Genomic DNA, 15535 nt, shown 5'->3' on the forward strand with positions numbered 1-15535 from the left:
CTAATAGACACATGAAGTAATGCTCAACCTCCCTAGCCATAATAAAAAGGCAAATCCAAACAGCATTGAGATACCACCTCACCCCAGTTAGGATGGCAAAAATCAAGATCTCTAACTACAACAGATGCTGGAGGGGATGTGGACAGAAGGAACCTTACTGCATTGTTGGTCGGATTGTAAACTTGTTGAACCACTTTGGAAAGTAATATGGAGTTTCCTCAAAAGACTTCACATAGAGCTCCCCTATAACCCAGCAATTCCACTTTTGGCCATTTACCCAAAGGTTTACAAACAAGACCATACCAAAGCTACCAGCACAACTATGTTTATTGCAGCATTATTTACCTTAGCTAAGATATGGAACCAACCCAGATGCCCCTCAGTAGATGAATGGATCAAGAAAATGTTGTATATATACACAATGGAATTCTATGCCTCCATCAGAAAGAATGGCATTGCCCCATTTGTTAGGAAATGGAAAGGCTTGGAAAAAATTATATTAAGTGAAGTAAGCCAAGCCGAAAGTCACATAGGTCCCATGGTTTCCCTTATTTACAATATCTAGTATATGTATGAGTCAAGCAAAAAAGTTCAGATACATGATGCTCGGAAGATGTACCCTTAGATATGTATTTAAAGTTATTTTTTATTCATGCATTTGTTTCTAACGCATTTATAAGATTATTTCTTTGTTGCTTTGTATGTCTCTCCTCCACAGTATAACCCCTGCTTTCACTATATTTGAAGTCAGTATAATTTGTGGAGGAGATGGGGGAAAACAAGTCATTTAAGGATACAGGTGGCCCCTTTGGAACAATGAGAAGTACAAGTTGTCATGTTGAAAATGAAATTTACAACTTTGGTCGGGGGGGCGGGGCAAGAGGGGTGGATTGGTTGGGGGGGCAGAGGGAGACTGGGAAGGGATGTGAAGGGTAAATGAAGGAGGAGGCTGCAATGCTTTATAAGAAATGTACTCATTACCTTGCCAATATAATTGTAACCCCTCTGTAGAATATGTTCCCCCCTCAAAAAATAAAATAAAATAAAAAGAAATGTGCTCATTAGCTTGCTCATGTAATTGTAACCCCTCTGTATGGTATTTGCCCAATAAAAAAACTTACTAATAATAAAAAAAAGAAAAGAGAAAAAAATAGTTCAGGAATATATGATATCAGATATCCACACTGACATGGCCACTGAGACATCACACAACTAGATGTCATTGACCACTGTTTTACATTGTGACATCACAAGCCTCTCAACTATTGTGACAACACATACTTTTGGAGTCATCACAGTCTTTTGAGAACTCATAATCATTGTAAGTTAATGACAATTGAGATCCACCATGCCATTGTGACATCATCAACCCATAGTGATATTACAAATCTATTGTGAGCTCCTCAACACTATGGTATAACCAACTAATTTTGACATCAGACATAATTATGGAAGTGGGGACCAAGATGGTGCCGAAACAGTAGGTAAACACCACAGCTCTCTCCAAACAGAGAGAGTTCCAAAGCTCAATTTCCCTAAAAGACCCATGACTGAAAAGATAAACGAGGTGCAATAAAAAGTAAAGGAAAAATTACAATGGGAAAAACACAAAGACCCTTCCCCAACTATTGATGTTCTTGTAAATCTGTGCCAAACCAGAGCCTAGCTCAGAGCCCACAGAGCCACCGTAGGCTATCTGAGGAATGCCCACGAAGAATATACGCAAAGGACTGGTGACAGAATCAGTGATTGTTAAAAGAGGAACCTCAGAGCTTGGAACCTTCACAAAGAGATTTCATCAATCCCTCATTGGTAGAGCCACCTTGCATAATCCTACCAAATTCCCCAGGGCTCAGAACAACAGGGGTCCATCCACTGAAGGCCAGTGAAGGCGACTCCCAAGTGCCTGTGCTGATATAGATATTGCAAATAGAGACAAAAACATCAGAGCTCAGAACATGCAGAAAGATACGATTGGACCCCTCACTGCAAAGTGGTTCGATGCCATCCTGCCAAAACTCCTGGGCCTCCAGAACCACAGTGACCCATAGTAAGCCAATGCAAAAACACCCATGGTGCTTACCATGACAGCATAAACAGAGTCAGAGATGGTGTAAAACACAGGCCCTGAGCCACCACCATCACCCAGCCGAGCCCACAATCATCTCAATACAATGCTAACCCTGGTAGCAACCTGCAATCTACAGTGCACAGAGACAATGATCTGTGGCAGCACCATTCGACAGCTCTCAACCAGTTCTAGCTAAGTACCCCAACAGGAACAGCCTTACCCCATTCCAAGAGAGACCAGTGCTGGCAGTAACCTCCAAAGCTTGCCCCATACACTTTCCCCTGCAACCTGGACTACAGGTTACACTAAAACTGTGCAAGGACCTCATCAGCCTTTGGAGCACACCTAGCTCACCAGGCTTGAAAAAAGCAACCCAGAAAGGGAGCTTAAACACTCAAGCTGGGAAGCGCACCAATGGGACACAGGAGCCAGCAGAAGAAGAAATCCAAACTGTGTACCCTCCGTGGGAAACCCAGCAAGACAGGTCCCACCTAAGCCCAAAGAATGTTTCTCAGGTTGGTAACAGAAAGACAAGACCAGGCAGGGGGATGGGTGACTGAGCTACATAAACGACCTCTCCTGATTGAAGTCAGAGGCTGAGCACAGGTTTCAGAAGAGACTGGAAAGAAAGTCACAGCAGTCCTCAGGACCCAACCCATGACAGCAAAAGATCTTTTGTGTGCAGGGAGCCTAACACCAGAGCCTACCTTGTGTATCCCAGACTGGTTATTGAACAACTCAGGCCACCAGCACCTAATTATAGTCAGGAATGGGCTGGAAAGATGGCTCAGTGGTAAAGTGCATGCATGAGGACCTGGTTAAATTCCTCAGCACCAAATAAGCAGAAAAAAACAGATGTGGAAATGTGGCTCAAGTGGTAGAGTGCTATCCTTGATCTGAAGATCTGAGGGACAACACCAAGGTCCACAGTTTAGGCCCTACAACAGACAAAAGAAAAGAACCACATGATTATCTCCATTGATGTGGAAAAGGCTTTTGATAAAATACAAATTTATTCATGTTAAAGGCTCTGAAGAGAATAGTACAGGAATTTTCTTAAAACTCTGTAAGCCATATATGAGAGAGCAAAAGCCAATATTATACATAAAGGGGAGATACTACAACAAATTCTCCTAACATTAAGAACAAGGCAAATATGTCCACTCTAACCACTCCTCTTCAATATATTCCTGGAATGCTTAGCCAGAGTAATAAGACAAGAGAAAGACTTTAAAGGGATCTGCATTGGGAAGGACGAAGTTGAACTATCTTTTTTGCAGATGAGATGGTATTATACTTCAATGATCCTTAAAACTCCACCCCAAAAGAGTTTATAAACCACTTTTGCAAAGTAACAGGATACAAAAACCCAAAAAATCAGTTCTCTCTACTAACACCAACAACAAATAATCTGAAAAGAAAATAAAGGAAATAACACCATTCACACAATGACCTCAAAAAATAAAATATTTTGGAATTAACTTAACCAAAGAGGGAAAGGATCTATTTAAAGAAAAGTATAAAAACATAAAGATATCAGGACACTAGGAAATGGTGCTAAAACAATTCTAGGCAAAAAAAAGGGAGGGCTCTCTATGCTGGACTTCAAACTCTACTATAGAGCCATAATAACAAAGACAATTTGGCATTGCATAAAAGAAAAAAAAATGGAATAGATTAGAAGATCCAGAAATAAAACCACATGCTTACAATCATCTGATATTTGACAACTCAAAATCGATAAAAGACCATAACATCAATCCCGAAAATCTGAATCTACTGAAGCACAGACTAAGAGAGACACTTGAATTTATAGGCACAGGCAGGAACTTCTTTAGCAGAGTCCCAGGGTCACAACAAATTGGGGAGAGACTCAACAAATGGGACTATTTTAAAACAAAACCATTCTGCACAGCTAAAGACATAGCAACCAAACTTGAAAGAACCAATTGGGAAAAATATTTACCACCAATATATCAGACAAAGGCCTATATCCAGAATTTACACTAATCTCTCCCAAACATAATGAACCAATTACTAAATGGTCAAAGGAACTAAAAAGAGACTTCTCAGAAGAGATAAAAATGGCAAAGAAGCACATGAGGAAATGCTATTCATCCTTGGCTGTAAAGGAAATACAAATAAAAACAATCCTGAGTTATCACCTTATTCCATTCAGCATGGTCTCCATCCTAAGGTCAGACAAAAACAAAGGCTGGAGGAAGCCATTGACAAATGCAGAGAAAGGAACTCTATTATGTTGCTGCTGGGAATGGACACTAACACAACCACTTTGGAAAACAGTCTGTAGGTACCAAAGAAAACTAAACACAGACCTTCCCAATGACCCAGCCATACCACTCCTAGGCATCTATGCTGAACAACAGGAACCAGGATACAAGTACACATGCACTTCCATGTTTATTGCAACACTGCTCACAATAGTCAAGATATGCAAAAAACCCAGATGCCCTGCTTGATGATCCTAAAGGATAAATAGATCCAGAAATGGTGGTACCAATATACAATGGAATATTTTGCAGCCATTAGAAAGGACAAAATAATGGCATTTGCAGGGATATGGATGGAACTAGAAAAATAATTTTGAGTTAGGCTACCCAAAAGAGACAAATGGAAAATGATCTCATTGAGATGTGGATATTAAATACAACAAGTAAAGAGTTACAACAAAGGACTCGACAGACAAAGAACTCCCAGTCATCTTGTTTCATTACAAAATAACCCAAAACTACTGACCACATGTAAGGAATATATGCACACATCTGAGGGAAACTAAGAAGAGGACACAGAATCAGAGATAGATAGAGGAAAACACACCAGAAGGATGCATAAGCTGCATTGGATATTATGAAAATGAACTAAGCAACTCAAGGGCAATGATGGGACGGAGGGAATGAGGGAGATAAAGGGAAAAGATGACAGTAAGCAAAAGGAAAGAAATGTACATATCAATTGTTATGGAAGAAATAGTTTTATTGTCTAAGCTGATATAATTCCCAAACTATGGACCACAATTTCCTTTATGAATGTTACAATGTGCTTGAGAATTTAACTATCACTATCTCACAATTCTATGAAATTTGTGAAATTTAGTCAATCACAATAAATATTTTAAAGAAAATTACATACATGGTATGGTGGCATCACATGGCCATTGTGATAACACTGTCCCATTGTGTTTTCACAAATGTGGTATTATCTCATAATATTTTAGAAAATTCATGGTCTTTGGGGTTCCAGTCTCTTCCTGTGAACTTATATCCTCACTCTAAACTAGTATCAATAGAACTTGGACATGTTATTGTGATATTGCAAACTTGTACTGACATTACAAACCCATTGTGGCCTCATTACCATTGTGACATCAAAAACCTTATTGTGCTATCACCATCACATTGTACCATCCAAAACCTGCTGTGACCTATTAGCACATCTGACAATACACTTGGTTTTTCTGACATCACAGAAATTTTGTTTACCCATATCTTTTTTTTTCTGGTCATGGTGTTGAACTCTATGCCTGGATGCTGTCCTTGAGATCTTCAGCTCAATGCAAGTGCTCTACCACTTGAGCTACAGCACCAATTCCACTTTTCTTGTGGCTGATTGGAGATAAGAGACTCATGGACTTTGCTGCCCAGGCTGGCTTTGAGCTGCGATCCCCAGATCTTAGCCTCCTGAATAGCTAGGATTACAAGTGTAAACCAATAGCACCCAGCTCCTTCCCATACTTTATTGTGACCAAACGACACTGCAGATCAGATGTGCAATTATAACAACAAATTCTTTTTAACATCCTCCAAAGTGTGATATCCCATTGTCCTTATGGCAGCATCAACTCATTGTGACATCACAAATCTGCAATGACATCATAGCATTATGACAACACATTGTCATTGTGAAGTCATAAACACTTTCTGAATGCCTATTCTGTGATTTCATTCTATGTCAATAAGGCATGTAGGTTCATATTAGAATCCATTGCAACCTCATAACAATTGTGAAATCACATAGTCATTTTGATAAAAAACCCACTATGCTATCAGAAACCTGTCCTCTCCTCACTCATAACTTTTGTGATATGCTGCCATTGAGATAGATTAGGCCCTTTGTGAGCTCATAATCTGTTTTAGACCTCAACATATTTCACATATAATAAGCAATACACTGTGATCTCATGACCACAGTGACATCACCTTTTCAAATACCATGACCATATTTTCACATTGTTACATCAGAAACCTGTTTGGAGTCTTCATGCTTGTGATAACTTATGCCTTCAGAGACAACACAGTCTCTTTGTGAGCTCACTCATTATGGAATAATGAAAATTGAAACTTAAAATGCCATTTTGATATTTTCAATCCGTTGCGATATTGCAAACATTGTGACCCCACAGCAGAATGGCATCAACAACAGCATGTGACATCAAAATATTATTATGATTTGCTATAGTGACATCATATTGCCTTTATGATATCATTGTTCTATTGTGTTTTCACAAACCTAATATGACCAGAAATCATTTGAGAGAATTCATGGCCTTTGGGACTTCAAACTCCTTCTATGAACTTGTATACTCATTATGAACTAGGAGCACTTCTCATTGGATATGTCATGTGATATTACAAACACGTGACATCACTAACCAGTTTTGACCTCATCACATCTGTGACATCTCAAAACCATTGTGACAACCCACAGTGATTATGGTCACTTTAGCCCCTTTGAAAAAACACATGCTCTCTGTGACATCACAGTCCCTTTGTGTACCAATATCCTCATTATGAACTAAGGGTAGGATGTTTGTGATATCACAGTGTGTTAGTGATATTACAATGGCAATATTGCATCACAAATGCATTGTGATGTAACAATGCTTGTGAGAACACAGGCCACATTTGAAATAGAATGAAATGGTGGAATACACATTCAAAAATGTCTCTATGATGTCACAATGACATGACATTGTGATGTCACACTGGTGTTTATATCACAGAGATTTTGTGATATTGAATGGCATGTCTGATATCAATTGTCATTTGTTCACAATGAGAATATGGGTACACAAAGAGACTAAGCTCAAAAGGGCCATGTTTTTTCAAAATTATGAGATCATAATTGCTTTGGAATGTCATGATATTATGATGATGTCTCAATGGCAATGAGATGACACAATGGATTTTTGATGTCACAGGTGATGAGATCACAGAGTTTATGATGTCAAGATTATGTAGTATCACAATCACATGTCCAATATCAATTAATATTCATTCATAGTAATTTACAATTTCACAAAAGGAACTTCAATTCCTATAGGCCATGAATTTTTCTAGGTTCTGAAAACACAGTGGCACAGTGAAATCACAATGTGATGTCAAAGTATCATGTCATACTAATGTTGTGATGTCACAATTTGTTGGTGGTGCCATAATGGTGATGAAGTCACAATAGGTTTGTGATGTCACAATGGTATGCCGGATCTCAATTATCATTAACTCAGAATGAGTTATGAGTTCACAATGGGATTGTGATGTCTTCAAAGGCATGTGTTGTCATAAATTTCTGCATTCCTAACAAGTTTGTGATGTTACCATGTGACACAACGGTCGTGATATCTGCCAGTCTGATGTCACCATGGTCCTGATGTTCCACTGAATATAATACAGTAGTCATACTTGAAAAATTATGATTTTGAAAAGAGATTCTGAGCTCACACAGGGCCTTATTTATCATGAAAGCAGCATGTCACAAAAGTACAGGATAAGTTTATGATGTTGTAGCGATGTGAAGTAATGTAACAATGTGATTGTAATGTAATAATGGTTATGAAGTCATAATTTGTTTCTGATATCACATTTAAAATAGAGTGCAATCCCATAAAATAATTCACAATGTGTCTATGATTTCACAATGACAATGTGAAATCATAATGCTATGATGATATTATCATTTTCTGGTCACAGTGAACTGTAGTACTATAGAAACAATGTGATGTCACACTGCTGCTGATGTCCCAAAGGGTTTTTGATGTTACAATGGTACTGAGTACACATTCTTTTCTGATTCAAAGCGCATGCCAGCTTTTAAATAGAATAGAATCACAAAATATGCACTCACAATGCATATATGATGTCATAATTACAATGTTATTCTATAAGTGTATGTTGTCATTGTAGTTTTGTGATGTCACAATGAGCTGGTGTCATAACAACAATATGTATCACACTGGTGAAATTGGCACAAAAACTCTGATATTCAATGACATGTCTAATAGCTGTCAGTTCAAAATGATATGGGCACACAAAGTGACTGTGTTGTTAAAAGGCCATGTGATATTTCAAAGGTGCTAAGAGTATATAGTAGTTTTTGAATGTCACAATTTGATCATGATGTGTTCAATGGAAATATGATATCACATTGGGTTTGTGATGTAACAGTGGTACTGAAGACATAATGGGTGTGTGATGTTACAAGGAGCTTGCAATAGCAAATCCATGGGTCCAATTTCAATTGCTAGTATTTCACATTGAGGATAGAGGTTCACAAAAGGAACGTGACTCCCCAGTCCATGAATTATCTAAAATGTTATGAGGTTGCGATAAGTTTATGAAAACATAAAGTAATGGTGATATTACAAGGGCAACATAATGTCACAATATCATATCCTAATAATGTTTTGATGTCAAAATCAGTTGCTGATACCATACTGATGATGAGATCACAATAGGGTTTTGATCTGATAATAGATTGGTGATGTTATAGTTGCATGCCAGATTTCAAATATCATTTATTCACAATGAGAGGATGTGTTCAAAAAGTGATTTTGATGGCTCCAAATGCATGTATTGTCACAGATGTGATGAACTCCTAACAGGCTTGTGATGTCACATGAGTGCAAATTTTCATAATGTCTGGAAGTATGATGCAAGAGTGGTCATGATGTCACATTGAATTTTTATTTTTTTTTAATTTAATTTTATTTTATTTGAGAACATACTGTACAGAGGGGTTACAATTACATGGGCAGGATAATGCATACATTTCTTACCAAGCATTGCAGCCTCCCCCTTTGTTTACCCTTCACCTCCCTTCCCAGCCTCCCCTCTCCCCCCAACCCAATCATACCCCCCTCTCCCCCCCACCGACATTGTAAAGCTGGTTTTGACATGACATTTTGTACTTCTCATTATTGCAACAGGTCCACCTGAATCCTTAAACGACTTGCTTGTCCCCGTCTCCTCCTCATGTTATACTGACATCAAATATAGTGAAAGCGGGGATTACATTGTGGGGGAGGGATATACAAAGCAACAAAGAAATAATCTTATAAATGCGTTAGAAACACATGCATGAAAGAAACAAAAACATTAAAATACATATTTGAGGGTTTGTTTTCCTAACATCACATTCTCTGACTTTTTCCGCTTGACTCATACCTATACTAGATATTGCAAATAAGGGAAACCATGGGACCTATGTTTTTTGGGCCTGGCTTACTTCACTTAATATAATTTTTTCCAAGCCTTTCCATTTCCTAACAAATGGGGAAATGTCATTCTTTCTGATGGAGGCATAGAATTCCATTGTGTATATATACCACATCTTCTTGATCCATTCATCTACTGAGGGGCATCTGGGTTGGCTCCATATCTTAGCTATGGTAAATAATGCTGCAATAAACATAGTTGTGCTGGTAGCTTTAGTGTGGCCTTGTTTGTGATCATTTGGGTAAATGCCCAAAAGTGGGATTGCTGGGTCTTTGGGGAGATCCATGTGGAGTCTTTTGAGGAACCTCCATACTGCTTTCCAAAGTGGTTGAACAAGTTTACATTCCCACCAACAATGAAGTAAGGTTCCTTTCTGTCCACATCCCCTCCAGCATCTGTTGTTGTTAGAGTTCTTGATTTTTGCTTTTCTAACTGGAGTGTTGTGATATCTCAATGTTGTTTTGATTTGCATTTCTTTTATGGCTAGGGATGTTGAACATTTCTTCATGTGTCTATTGGCCATCCTTCTTTCTTCTTCAGATAAGCTTCCCCTTAAGTCTTTCGCCCACTTACTTATTGGGCAGTTGTTTCTTTGAGGATTTGTTGTTGGGTGGTTTAATTTTTTGAGTTCCAAGTATATTTTAGATATGAGACCTTTGTCCGTTGTATGGCTAGTAAAGATCTTCTCCCAGTCCGTGGGCTTTCTATTGATCTTGCTAGCTATGTCATTTGCCCTGCAGAAGGTCTGCAACCTTATACAATCCCATTTGTCCAACCTTTCTTTGATTTGTTGTGTTTCCGGGTCTCTATTCAGAAAATTTCGGCCTGAGCCAAGGAGACCCAGGGTTTCTCCTATTCCATCCTGTAATGTTTTCAAGTCTTTGATCCATTTGGAGTTGATTCTTGTGCAGGGTGATATATAAGGATCTGGCTTTAGTTTTCTACATGTAGTTAACCAGTTTTACCAGCACCATTTACTGAAGAGGCTGTCTGTCTTCCATTCTATTATTGTAGCTCCCTTATCGAAGATTAGATGGCTATAGGTCTGTAGGTTCATTTCTGGGTTTTCAATTCTATTCCATTGGTCCTGAGGTCTGTTAATATCACATGCTTCATCTGAAATATGAGCTCAGAAGGGACCTAAGATATCAGAATGCATAATATCATAAAATTTATGACAGGACACTTTGGATATCACAGTGGGTTAGAGATACCACAATAGCAATGTGACATCTGATATGAACCGATATGGTATATTTGAAATATATTGAAACCACAGGATAGGCCTTTCACTATGTGCCAGTGATGTCACAATAATAATTTGATATCATAATATTTTCATGTCATTGCAGATTTGTGATGTCACAGTGATCTGATGGTGTCATAATGACAATGTTCTGTCACACTGGTGACAAAGTCACAAGGTGTTTGTGATGTTACAATGTCATTTATGATCTCAATTGTCATTAGTTACAATGGGGATATGGTCCACAAAGGGACTGTGATGTCACAAAGACTATGATATTTAAAAATAGGTCTGGGATGTCACAATGTGATCATGATGTCAAAACGGCAATGTGAAGTCTCAGTATGTTTGTGCTGTCACAATGTGATGAGGAAACAACTGGTTAGTGATGGGACAATGAGTTGTATTATCATGGTAATGTCCAATTTCAATTGCTACTAATTCACAGTGATGTTCACAGAGAGAGCTTAAAAAGGGAGGAATTTTCTTAAGCATTATGAGGTCATACTAGGTTTGTGAAAACACTATAAAACAGTGCTAACACAATGGCAATGTAACTTCACAATATCTTGTCATAATAATGTATTGGTGTCACAAATATTTGATGATTCCATCATGGTGAGGAGGTGACAATAGGTTTATGATGTCCCAATGCGTTTGTACTGTCACAATGTGACACAATGGTCACAACGTCTGGCAGTGATATCACCATGGTCTTGCTATTCCAATGTTTTTCTTGTATCACATGTCATATCTAAAATACTATGAGGTTGAAAACAAATTATGAGCTCACAAAGGACCTAAAGTATTGCAATGATTATATTTCACAACATTTATTAGGACATAATGACTTGTACATCTCATTGTTGCAATGCGTCCACCTGTATCCCAATTTAAACAATTTGTTTTTTCCCCTTCCCCTCAACAAATTATACCAACTTCAAATACAGTGAAAGCAGGAGTTATGCCATGGAGGAGCGACATCCCAAGCAACAAAGAAATAATCTACATATGTTAGAAACAATCACATGAAAGGAAAAAAAAAACATTTGATTACTTATCTTGGGATTCATTTAATCTATCATCAACTTATCCGAACTTTTCTGCTTGTCTTAGACATATACTAGTTATTGCAAATAAGGGATAACATGGGACTTGGTCGGGGTGGGGTGGGGGGACATAAAGGGTAGTATGGGGGATAGAAGGGGATGGAAAGAGATAGGAAGAGGAAACAAGGAGGAGGCAACAATATTTGATAAGAAATGTACTTATCATCTTGCCCATGCAATGTAACCCCTCTGTATGATATTTTCAGAATAAAAAAATAATAAATAAATAAATTTATGACAGAAGATGTTTGTGATTATTGATATCTCTATGTCAATGTGATGTCACACAGGAATTTTAATGTCAGAGTGGGCTATATTGTCATAACTGAAATGTGATGTCACACTGGAGATTAGATAACAAATAGTCTGTGATGTTCCAGTGGCATGTCTGACCTCAATTGTCATTAGATGAGGATTATGTACACAAAGTCACTGTGATCCCACATTTGTTTTGAGGTCAGAATGGGTTTCTTATATGAACCCACATGCAACATGTACAATAGAATGTAATCACAGAATAAGCATTATTTGAAGAAGCTTGGAATTATGAAATTGAGCATGTGATTAAAGGATGAGGATAAAATAGAAGATGTCTCCAAGCTTAAGACTGAGATTCAGAGTAGTAAACAGGACTTAAAGAAACTAGAGATCCTGAAGTTCAGGACAAAACCATACTGATCAACTAGCAGGGGAAACCATGCTAAAAGCAGTAGGGTCTCTAGAGCTGCTAGTCATTTAGATTAAAGGAAGAAGGCAAAACAGTGGTAACAAGTGTGCAAATGTGGAGACTAAACTTGTGAAAAATGGATAGAGGCTCAAGCCTTCTGACTGTTTTTACCCGGATATTTGGCACTCTGGTAAAACTGCCCTGGACCACTGCCTAATCTGTTTAAAACCAGTGGGGCCTCAGCCTGACAAGCCTATGTAATATATGTAGAAAGTTGCCAATACTGGAAAGCTGGAATAGGTGGAGAAGTCTCTTATGCAAGGATCCTCACCTGATGAATTTTGGGAAGTGACTTCACAGAGTTAAAGCATGGAGAGCAGAGGTATAAGCATCTGTTAGTTTTAGTGGACACTTTTTCAGGCTGGGCTGAGGCATTTCACACAAACACCAAAACCACTCAGGTAACAGCTACAAAATTACTCCATGAAATAAATCCTTGATTTGGTTTACCATTAGCAATGGCCCAGTATTCATGGCCCAATTATTCAATTATTAGCTAAGGTTCTAGGAATAAATTGGAAGTTCCATTGTATTTATTGATCTCAGAGTTGATGGCAGATAGAAAGTATGAATAGGACTTTAAAGAAACTTAAATTAATTACAGAGAATGGCCAGGACTGGCTAAGCCTCCACCCTATTACTCTTTCAAGAAAGACACAAACCTTATGGTAAAGGATTCACTCCTTTCAAAATAATTTATTATAGAACACCTTCTTTGGCTCCTAAACTTGGTAAACTATATTAACAAAAATGTTTAACCACAATCTTATACAGTCCCTGAAGGATTTGCAACATGTACTTGGAGGTGTCTCTCCTTTGGTAGCTGAGGCCTAGTGGACCCCTGAGAAAAATTCCACCGATTCTATTTTGTATGCATAGTTTGTGCGGGTAAAAAGGCAACATGCTTCTGAACTGGAAACCAAGTGGCAAGGACGTTACTCAGGGGTGCTAACTACACCATTGCTTATTAATGTTGTAGGAAAACAGCTTTGAGTCCATCTCTCTCAAATGGAAGCAACAGTGGAACACTATCCCGGAAAGGCTGCAAGATGGAATGTTCAGACACACTCAGAGGATCTGATAAAAGATAAGAATTACCAAGGGTTAATTGGTGTTAACTAGTGTCTTTCTATGGTTTTCTCCTTGTTATATGTTAAATTTGCATTTCAAGCCTGTCCAATATAGCGATGAGAAGGGAACGTTTAGCGTTTGGTCAAGAAGGGATAAAGGATTTTATTGGATATGAAAATCAATGGTGAATGTAATAACAAGCAGGGGCCCAATAATTAACATGACCCCATGGCCCTGGAGAGCATGGGGCAAGCCACTGATGGGGGTTGAATATGCTGCTGGAGGGGTTGAGGTATCATGCCCCACATGTGACCTGTCAAGACATGATTGAGCAGTGGGAAATTTGGGACATGATGGTTGAAAACTGTTAGGCAGGAGACCCTTTGAAGTGAGGGAGGGGTACAGTCTATATATAGCCTGCATATTCAGAGCAACAGAAGGGGAAAGAAAGAGGGGAAACACCTAGAAGAAATTGGAGAGACAGCAGAAGGGGAAAAAACTTCGGAAGAGAGGAATTTGAGGGAGAACAGGAGGGCAAAGATGACAACTGGCCCCCAGGATAAAACAGGATAGGCCTGTGAAGAGTGGAGAGGCCTGAAGAGAGGAAGGAAGTGGTGGGAGGGAAAAAGGGACAAACCTGGAAAGAAGGACAGGTCTGTAAAGAAAGACAGAGGAAGGGAAAAGGACAAAGCCTTGCCCTTGGAAGTTCATAAATTTTGGGTTGGTGGTTTGCAGACAAATTAACAAAGGTTGAGGCCACCCATGGCAGCTCTGAAGTTTGGTTGTCAGTGGAGCTCTTGGCTCACTCTGGGTATCCAGCCCAGATAAAGTTATTTGAAGGACCCTTTCCAGTAAATAATTTTATTGTCTTAAATAAGTCTCAGTGGATTGTCTTCTTCTTCATAGGTCATAAGTATACATTTTTTTTTTTGGGTCCAGTCATGGGGCCTGAACTCTGGGCCTGGGCGCTGTCCCTCAGCTCTTCAGCTCAAGGCTAGTGCTCTACCATTTGAGCCACTGCACAACTTCCGGCTTTTTTCTTTTTGCTTATGTGGTGCTGAGGAAATGAATCCAGGGCCTCATGCATGCAAGGCAAGCGCTCTACCACTGAGCCACCTTCCCAGCCCCATAAGTATACATGTTTACAGAAGGAGCTAGAAGTTCCAAAGGCCATGAATTATCTAAAATGTCATGAGCTCATGATAGGTTTGTGAAAAACAAATGGGACAGTGATATCATAATGGCAACATGATGCCACAACACCATGTCATAATAATGTTTGTTTGTAACAATTAGTTGTTGTTGTCATAAGGGTGCTGAGGTCACAATATTTTTGTGATGTCACAATCAGTTGGTGATGTCAGAGTGGTATGTCAGACCTCCACTTTTAACTCCTCACAAAGATAGGATTTCGGAAAAGGATTATGAGGTCTCCATAGTCTTGTGTCGGCACATATGTGAAGTCCTAAAAGTTTTATGATGTCACAATATGACACAATGTTCATGATATCTTCAGTGTGAGGTCACAATTATAAGTTCACAGTGTATTTCCACAGCACATATCAAACCTAAATATGAGATCTAAAACAGAGTATAAGCATGTCACAAATATTTTGAGGACAGGAATGGTTTTCAATGTCACAGCAGGTTAGTGATATCACAATGGCAATATGATATCACAATATCATATCATAATGATTTGGTGTCACAATTAGTTGATAAGGACATACTGGTGATGAGGTCTCAATAGGTTTGTGATGTCAAAATACATTGTAGATATAACAATGGCATGCCAGATCT

The sequence above is a fragment of the Dipodomys spectabilis genome, unplaced genomic scaffold, assembly GCF_019054845.1.
Source record: "Dipodomys spectabilis isolate Male_0828 unplaced genomic scaffold, ASM1905484v1 ptg000533l, whole genome shotgun sequence".
NCBI classification, from domain to species: domain Eukaryota; kingdom Metazoa; phylum Chordata; class Mammalia; order Rodentia; family Heteromyidae; genus Dipodomys; species Dipodomys spectabilis.